This window comes from Macaca fascicularis, chromosome 4 (genome assembly GCF_037993035.2).
Source record: "Macaca fascicularis isolate 582-1 chromosome 4, T2T-MFA8v1.1".
Taxonomy (NCBI): Eukaryota; Metazoa; Chordata; class Mammalia; order Primates; family Cercopithecidae; genus Macaca; species Macaca fascicularis.
This window is the reverse complement of record NC_088378.1, coordinates 30,622,732-30,632,801: the sequence shown is the minus strand read 5'-3', so window position 1 is coordinate 30,632,801 and position 10,070 is coordinate 30,622,732. Positions and strand designations below refer to the sequence as shown.

The following is a 10,070-nucleotide window of genomic DNA, read 5'->3' as shown; positions in this document are numbered from 1 at the left end:
TTCTGCAGAATTTTTCATCCATATACTGTATTGTTTTAATTTCTTTAAGTTGTTTTTCACCTTTCTCTGGTATCTCCTTGAGTAGCTTAATAATCAATTTTCTAAATTCTTCATCTGGCAATTCAGGGATTTCTTCTTGATTTGGATCCATTGCTGGAAAGCTACTGTGACTTTTTTTTTTTTTTTTTTGGTGTGTTATAGAACCCCATGTTGTCATATTAACAGATTTACTTTTAGAGTTTCTTCTCATTTGGGTAGACTATTTCATTGGAAAGATCTGGAACTCAAGGCCTGCTGTCCAGATTCTTTTGTCCCATGGGTTGATCCCTTGATGTGGTGCTCTTCCCCTTCCCCTAGGGGTGGGGCTGAGAGCCAGACTGCAGTGATTGCAATTGCCCCACCTAGTGGGGCTACCAGGCTCTGGTGCTGAGGAGTATCTGCAAAGAGTCCTGTGATGTGATTCATCTTCAGGTCTTCCGGCCATGGATACCAGCACCTGCTATGGTGGAGGTGGCAGGGGAGTGAAGTAGACTCTTTGAGAGTCCTTGGTTGTAGATATGTTTAGTGTGCTAACTTTCTTGAATGCTGGTTATGCTAGCAGCGAAGTTATCACATGGATAGACTCATGTGTTCGGTTAGCCAGGATGTTGCAGGTAGTGGAATTAGCTGTTGTTTTCTCCTTCCTGGGAGCAGTGTTATTCTGTCGTGAGTTGCTCTAATGGCCTGAGTTGGTTGGCCTCTAGCCAGAATGTGGCACTTTCAAGAAAGCACCAGCTGCAGTAGTAGAAGAGGGATAAAAGCTTGCCCCCTGTTGGCCAGCCCCTGGTTTCTCAGCTGATAGGTTGGACCATAAAACTCCCAAGAGTTTCTGTTTATTGTGTTTGGCTAGCAGAGTGAGTAGAGAAATGCCATCAGGTCATGGCAGGATTAGGTGGGTCTGAGGTCAGACTTTCTTTGGGTGGGGCTTGCCACAGTCACTGTTGGGGTTAGGGAGATGGTTCTCAGGCCAATGAGGTTATGTTCCAGAGGGGATTATGGCTGCCTTTTCTGTGTCATATAGTTCACCAGGCAAGTGGAGAATAGCTGGCAGCAAAAGGCCTCACCTATTTGCCATGCAGTTGGTGAGATAGTCTTGCTCCCACAGTGTTCTGCTAACGGTGCCAAGTTTATATCAAGGCAGCATGCATACAGGACTCAGAGCTTGCCCCAGACCATAATCTTCCCTGCTGAGAAAGCAAGCATGGCTTTCAGACTTCATCTCTGCCTGTCTGCTTACAATGTTAGTGGCTGCTCCTGCACTCGAATCTGCAGCAGTTCTCATTCTCCCCTCCAGATTCTGCTCAAGAAAATTCATGCCCAGTGGAAATTATTATAAAAACACAGTTGGAAGCTTCTTTCACCCTGTGGCACCTCCCTAATTCTGCTGGCTGCCTTACCTGAGGCCCCCTGTGAGATATAGTCAGGGATGGCCTCCCTGGACTCGAGCTGGAGACTGGAAGTACTTACAAGGCTCTTCTTACTGCTTCTAATTTTATATTTTGTGTGACCCCCTAAATTAATTTCAGCTCTCGGTAACATTAAATCCTTTTCCCATGATCTGGATTTTCAGATTCACCAGTGGAGATGTGTGTTCTGAGCCTGGTTTTCCCCTTGCATTTTGGGAACTCATAGTTTTTCACCTGTCTCATGAAGTTTGCAGCAGTGTGCTGGTTTTTTGAAAGAATCTGTGAATTCTTTTGGTTTTCCTGGTACATAGTTGTGGTGGTTCTTGGAGTAAAAATTCATGATGTGTGTCTCCACCCACTATTCTGTCCATTCAAGTGGGAGCTGCATGTTAGTCCTGTCTCTTACCTGCCATCTTCCTCCCCCACTTAGCACATGATCTATACTAAAAATGTTTATGTGCCCTTGAAAAGAATGCATACAGTTGGCCCTCTTCCATATTTGTGGGTTCTGCATCCACATATTTAATTAACTGCCAATCAAAAATATTTGGGAAAAAATACAATAAAAATAACAATGCAATGACAACAAATAATAGAAAATTTTTAAAAATAACAATATAACAACTACTTACATACTATTTTGATTGTATTAGGTATTTAGGTATTACAAGTAATTTAGAGATAATTTAAATATATAGAAGTGTGTGTAGGTTATATGAAGATACTAAAATATTTTATATAAAGGGCTTGAGCATCTGAAGATTTTGGTATCTGTAGGGCATCATGAAACCCTCAAATTCCAAGGAATCACTGTATTTTGCCCTCGTTGGGGACATAATCTAAACACATCAGTTAGGTCGAGTTGGTTTATAGTGTTTTTTAAACTTCTATATCCTTCCTGAATTTCTATCTTATTATTCTATCAAGAAAAGAACCTTGAAATATTATCCAACTTTGCACTTTTCACAATGTTTTATTATGTTTTATCTAGAATGCAGTTAAGTTATTTGGAATACAATTGCTTTTTTGAGACTTGCTTTCAAGCTTTCTTAGGTCAAATGTAGGAGAGTTTTTATAGCTAATTTAGCCCCACCTCTAAGATAAAACTTTTTTCTAATGGGTGGGAACACAAACTATTTCTGACTCTATGTATGGTTGAGGATTGTTATACTTCTTTCTGACCATTCTTTCCATGAGCTGGATAATTTCCTCACTATAGCCAAACATATTCAGCCAATGACTCAAGAAGACCTTCTGTCATTCCCTGGAATTCTCTCTGTCTATATATTTGTATATTATTTGTATATATTTATATATGTTATTTCTTTAGTATTTGTGGATATTTAGTCCCACAATTGCTAGCCACCTTGTCCTGCCCATACTCCAGACTCTGTCTCCTCAATTCGTTGAGATCACTGGGGTCTCTTTGGGTTTCCACTTTCTGTACAACAGCCTGGAAACGCTCTAGACAGTGAGTTGAGGCACTTATAGACTAAATTTCATTTGTTTGCAGGTTGTCTAATATCTAAAATGCATTGTGTCTTATCTTTTCTATTTGTCTTACTTGTTAAGGTGGGAGAGTAAATATGGTCCCTTTTCTTATATTATGGCCAAAAGTATAAGTCTCTTAAGTACCTATTTCTTAAATATATACAGAAAAGTAAGGATAATCAGATATCTTATCCTTAAGAAAATCTATAACGTGGAAGGAAGGAAGGAAGGAAGGAAGGAAGGAAGGAAGGAAGGAAGGAAGGAAGGAAGGAAGGAAGAAAGGAAAGAGAAGGGAAGGGAAGGGAAGGGAAGGGGGGAAGGGGAGGGGAGGGGAAGGGAAGGGAGGGGAAGGGAAGGGAAAGAAGAAAGAAAGAAAAGAAAGAAAGAAAGATCTATTACGTGAAAGAGAGAGACAAACTGAAAATTAAAACCTAGTAGAACCAGAACTAATGCAGAAAAAAGAACTTTAACAAATAAAAAAGTATAAATCAGCCTTAGGGAGTAACAAGGTGATATAATACATCTATAAACATCTAAGAAAGAGGAAAATGATGAAATTGCAAATATGATAGACAATTATAATTTGAAATTTTAGCAGAAATGTTAAAAAATAAAACCAAGTTAATATTTCAGGAAACAAAACAAATTAATTGGAATAGAATAAAAGTGATAAAATATTCAGAAAAATCAATCCAGATGTCAACCATCAGATTATTAGGTATTCCAGAAAGAAAAAAGATAAAACATAAGGAAAAAAATCATTAAATGTATAGGGTGAAGATCTCATATGTGAAGAGAGTGATAATTTAATTTCAAATGCCTAATTTTTAGTTTCATTTTTAATATTTTATTTTAAATTTCAACTTTTATTTTAGATACAGGGCGCATATATGCAGGTTTGTTACATGGGGATATTGCACAATGCTGAGGTTTGGGGTAAAGATCCCATCACCCGGGTAGTAAGCAGAGTACGCAATAGGTAGTTTTTCAACCCACACCCTCCTCCCTCACTCCCCCTCCTAGTAGTCCACAATGTCTATTGAGCCCATATTTATGTCAATGTGTGCTTAATGTTTAGCTCCTAAATGTAAGTGAAAACGTGATATTTCTGTTCCTGCATTAATTCACTTAGGATTATGTCTTGCAACTGCATCTATGTTGCTGCAAAGGACATGGCTTTATTCTTTTAATGGTTGTGTAGTATTCTATGGTGTATACATACCACATTTTTTTAAACTAATCTACCATTGATGGGCACCTGGGTTGATTTCATGTCTTTGCTATTGTGAATAGTGTGTCAATGAACATACAAATGCATGTGTCTTTTTGGCAGAATGATTTATTTTCCCTTGGATATACACCCAGTAATGGGATTTCTGGGTAGTTCTGTGTTAAGGTCTTAGAGAAATCTCCAGACTGCTTTCCATGGTGGCTGGGCCAATTCACATTCCCACCAATAGTGTATAAGCATCTGTTTCTTCCACAGCTCACCAGCATCTGTTGTTTTTTGACTTTTTAGTAATAGCCATTCTGACTGATGTGAGATGATATCTCATTGTAGTTTTGATATTCATTTCTTTAATGATTAGTGGTGATGAGCATTTTTTCATATTTTTTGGCTGCTTATATGTCTTCTTTTGAGAATATCTGTTTGTTCCCTTCTCCTATTTTTAAATGGGGTTATTTTACAACCATCTGATCTTCAACAAGGCTGACAAAAACAAGGGGAAAGTATGCCCTGTTCAATAAATATTGCTAGGGTAACGGGGTAGTCATATGCTGAAGACTGAAGCTGGGCCCCTAGTTTTCACTGTACACAAGTTTTTTTTTTTAGTCATGCTGAATTATTTTAAATTATGTACAAAGATGTAGCAAGTCACCCAGAGACCATTTAACACACTGTTCTCTTCATCCACCAGTCTCTTGTCTCTGTCTTTAGCAAAAGTGAGGTGGACACCCTTTCCTCGGGGAAGAGAAGCCCTTAGTTTGTTGCCCTTGACAATAACAAAAAATGTTGGAAAGCCAGGTGGCAAAGCTGCTGCCATTGGCGTCTTTCACGTGAACCATGGCAAAATATCCAGGGTGCCTCTCTCTGTTGGTGATCACACCAATTCTTCCCAAGTTAGCACCTCCAGTTACCATACACTGGTTACCAGCATCAAGCTTGATGAAATCAGTATCTTGCCAGTCTCCAAATCAATCTGAATGGTTTCATTAACCTTGATGAGGGGATCAGGGTAGCAGATGGTATGAGTATCATGAGTCAACAGATGAGGGATTCCTTTTGTGCCCACTAAGATTTTTCTCACTTTGCATAACTTGTACTTAACCTCCTCAGGTGTAATATGATGTACACCAAAGCAACCCTTGGTGTCACAGAGCAGACAGAAATTGTCTCCCTTGTCAATGCTGATGACATCCATAAATCTAGCATGGTGGGTTATATCAGTTTGGATCTTGCCATCTATCTTAATGAATCGCTGCAAGCAAATCTTCTTCATTTCTTCTCAGGGCATACTTAAGTCTGTTCCTTAGGAAAATGATGAGGGAGAGACACTCTCTCAGTTTATGAGGACTGGTGGATTGACAAGAAGCAAATACACTGGTCAATGTATCCAGCGTCCAGTACTTTGGAGCTGCCACCCACTTCAGATACTTTGTGGGACCAGGAGCCATGGCTGCATTAGGCATGGAAACAGTCAAAAAATAACTCAAAATGGGTGAAAGATTTAAATGTAACACCTCAAACTGTAAAATTCTAGAAGACAAATTAGGAAATACCCTTCTTGATATTGGCTTTGACAAAGAATTTTTGGCTAAGTCCCCAAAAGCAGTTGTAACAAAAACACAAATAGACATGTGGGGCCTAACAAAACTAAGAAGCTTCCGCACATAAAAAAAGAGACTATCAACAGAGTAAACAGACAACCTGCAGAACAAGAGAAGACATTCGCAAACTATGCATCAAACAAAGGCTTAATAACCAGAATCTATAGGGAACTTAAACAAATCAGCAAATAATTTCTAGTCTCTAGTGGCACAGGAAATACAAAAAGGTACCACACCAATGCACATTATTATGCAATATCATAATACCAGTGATGGAGGGAGGATTCACTAACTTCTAGAGAGAAAAACACTTCCCAGGAAGGAGCAATCAGAATAACATCATGTTTTTCCACAGCAACACTTGGTACTGCAAGACAATGAAAGATCTGATAGAATATTTGTTAACATTTGTAAATAGAAGAAATTATATAATGAAAAAACTGAGACAATAATTAACTCTAGAGAAAATAATGAGGTTTCAAAAGACAGGAAATGTAACATATTACACTGCTTTCTTATTTAGTAAACAATATTTATATATTCACAATAATGAAACTACATCATCAACTAATAATTAGGATGTACTATATTGATAATGTACATACAATATAATATATAACATATATTTGAAGATGAGAGTTGGCATGAATCAGTTTACCTTCTTTTTCAAAATAATAAATTTATTATATGTTTATAATTAATAAATCAAGGGAAAGAAATACAGTCTTGTTACTTAGGTTTTGAAAAATGAAGAAATTATGGCTAATGCCAGAAGATATAACTAAAAGTATTAATACTCCTTCTAAGCAATTTAGAGAGGAGCAATGCAGAGGACACTGATTTCAAAAGAATCCTCTGATACTATTAATAATTATGTGCATGAATTATTTGATTAAAAATTAAGACATTATATAATTTTAATATAATATTTAAAATATATTGATTCAGTTTCCTGTGTCCTAGGGGAAGACTTAAATCCTCTTTGGAGAAAGAAACGATCAGACGGCTGCCTCCTTTAATTTTATCCAAACCAACTTCTTTAAGTTTCCCTATCTGCCATCTTTTGATCCAGGAATTTATTTTTATTTCAAAGCAGAGCAACTAAAAGATGAGGCAACATGTACCCCCATATTCATCTTATTTATGCAAATCCTAAATATACCAATGAAAGGAAAAACAGGCACATGCACACCCAAGATATTCCCAAGCATAAATTTGGTTGTTCATTTTTATTCACCACCCACCTGCCATCTCCTCTATTCAATATCCCTTCTAAATTTTAATCTAGTTTTTTTTCTTGAGGTGATATTAGCCAAACCACATGCTGTTCCACTGCTAATTGCTTTCCCTCTCTATGTGAACAGAGTCCTGTGTCCAGCACGGTCAGGGATTATAGCTCAACTGCTAATTTTGCTTCCGGTCTACTTGATCCCCTTAGAGCTGTGTTCTTAGCTTACTTCACTTTGGTGTTCAAAAACTTACAGGTATCATAATATTTATTCTCCCTTATCTTACCTGCATATTCATATATATTACTGACCAAGGCATGTTCTTCTGATTTAGTACATTTTACTGCTATTAAAATTCAAATCCAAATATTCCCAATCACATTATTATAACTTTTCCTTTACATAATATTTAGCCAAGAACCAAGCATATTTTATGTTGACCAATATTGTGCATCAGAAAGTAGTATGACAGAGGAATAATCATTATCATCACAATATGATTAGATATCATTTACATGGTTTGAATGTTTTCTGTGGGTCAAGTCCTGTGTTAAGTAATTCAGATGCATTATCACAATGCAGGTGCTATTACTATCTTATAGGTGAGAAAACTGAAACTTAGGGATATTAAATAACTTCCAAAGTTCACAAATCAAATCAGAGACAAAATCAGCAGGCAAAAGTTCCTATTGGATCATAAAAACGAGATTCCATTTTGCCTGTGAGGAATAAAAGGTTTGGGAAAGAGTCTTGAAAGAGATAATTCCTGAATTAGGTCTTGAAAAAAATACAGGAGCAAACACATGAAGAAGTAAGAATATGTCATCTTAGTGAAACAAAAAAGAAATCAGTATGATGAAATTACACGCCATGATGATCTTTATTAAAACATAGCCACACTCATTTGTTATGTATTATCTATGACTGCTTTAGCACTACAATGCTGAAATTTAGTAATTGCAGCAAAGTCCATTTGACTTATAAAACAAAGTATTTGCTATCTGATCCTTTATGGAAAGGCTTGCTAACCTCTATTTTAGAGAGTCAATTAAGTCTTAGAGCAATTAAAAATAAGAAAGATAACCTAAAATGTTTTATTTTTACTTTCATTTATTTAATTTCCAGTACTCCTTATTTCTTTGTGTAGTTCTAAGTTTTTGTCGAGTACCATATTTCTACTGCCTGAATATCTTTTAAGATGTCTTATATAAAAGCAGGTCTTAGGCCAGGTGTGGTGGCTCACGCCTGTAATCCTAACACTTTGGGAGGATGAGGCAGGTAGATTACTTGAGTTAAGGAGTTCAAGGCCAGCCAGGCCAGTAGGGTGAAACCCCATCTCTACTAAAAATACAAAAATTAGCCACGCATGGTGGTGGGTACCTATAATCCCAGCTACTAGGGAGGCTGAGACAGGAGAAACGCCTGAACCCAGGAAGTGGAGCTTGCAGTGAGCCGAGATTGCGCCACTGTACTCCAGCCTGAGCAACAGAGTGAGACTCTATCTCAAAAAAAAAAAAAAAAAAAGCAAGCAGGAGAAATCACTATTCTCCTGTCAGTAATGACCTTGGTTACCAAAATAAGTACAATCTCACTTAAATGGCAAAACTCAAAGTGCCTCGTTTGCTTCTGTTCATGTAACATGGCTCTCCAATATTTTCTCATACTTTTTTTTAACTTTTATTGAAAAATATTTAAACTGGCAGGAAAATTTGGCAATGATATAATAAACTCCCATGTATACACACCTGAAGTGACCACACTTTCTCTTCTACACACATATACAAAAAACCACACGTACATTTCATATCAACTAAAGCATTTGAGAGTCTTTGACATCATGACCTTTCACCTTCAAATACTTCAGTGTATATTTTCTAAGAAAAAGGACATCTTATTACATAAAGCATGGCACAACTATTAATTTCAAAAAAATTAAACATTAACACAAGATTCTATTGTTTTAATGTTTTCCTTTACAGCGTATTTTTTTCTGATTGATGATTTTCTGGTTTTTCTGATGACACAGAATCATGCATGTATTTACTTGTCATATGTCTTTAATCTCTTCTAAGCTGTAAGTTTCTTAGTCTTTCTTGGTCTTTCATGAAATGACTTTTTTTAAAAGGGTACGTGCCAAATGTGTTTTGTAGAGAGTCCCTCAATTTGGATTGTCTGCTAATTTCTTCATGATAAGATTTAGTTTATGACTATTCTTGCAAGAACACTATTATTTCTCTCCCCATATATAAAAATATATCGATACATTATATATTATACAATATATGTGCTGTGTCCTTCTTAACATATTATTTCAAAAGGCACACAATATTTATTTGCTCTGCTGATGATGATAACTTTAATCATTTTGTTAAGATGGAGTCTGTCAGATATTTTCATTGTACAATATTTTTCCCCTTGTAACTACTAAACAATATGTGGGGAGATACTTTGAAAATGTATAAATACCCTACTGCTCAAATGTATACAATGATTTTACCCCACAAGTGTTGGTCTGGCTCTGGTTTCTCAACTTTTGCCTACAATCAGAGTTGGTTAGTGAAAAGAGGCTACAGTTCCTCCGTGCCAATATACCATACTCTCTAGGCTTTTGTTTCTTGCATTTTCTGTCTTCTGGTCTTTGTTTCCTAATTACTATGAGACTTTACTAGGTTTCAGTTTCAGTTTCAAAAGCTTTTAGTATAGATTTCAGCTTCTTACACAGTCATAGAATATAGCAAACGTCTTTGGGGAAAATGGCTGTGTATCTATGGCCCTCAAGCCCTCAATATATCTTTCTATTCCCAAGTGACTGCTAAAGTCTACATTGGTTTCTACATCTTTCAGCTGCTTCTCCCTATCTGGACCAAGCCACAAACTTCAGCTCACATTAATAATTGGCAAATTCCTCTATGTAAAAAGAAAAAAATGCTATTTATCTACTCACCACTGAATGTTTCTCCTCTCTGTAATTTAGGCCCATTCACTCCTCATGGCTTCTAAACCTATATGATGCCTTTTCAAAAGTATTTTTGTAATTTTTTTTTCTTAGCTACAAACTTTGTATGTGTAGGTTTTA

The 10,070-nt window shown here is 36.6% G+C and overlaps 1 pseudogene; it reads right to left on the bottom strand.

Annotated features, from left to right (window-relative positions):
* Positions 1–4,757: 4,757 nt before the first annotated feature.
* Positions 4,758–5,612, bottom strand: LOC102134171 (small ribosomal subunit protein eS4, X isoform-like; annotated as a pseudogene).
* Positions 5,613–10,070: the final 4,458 nt, after the last annotated feature.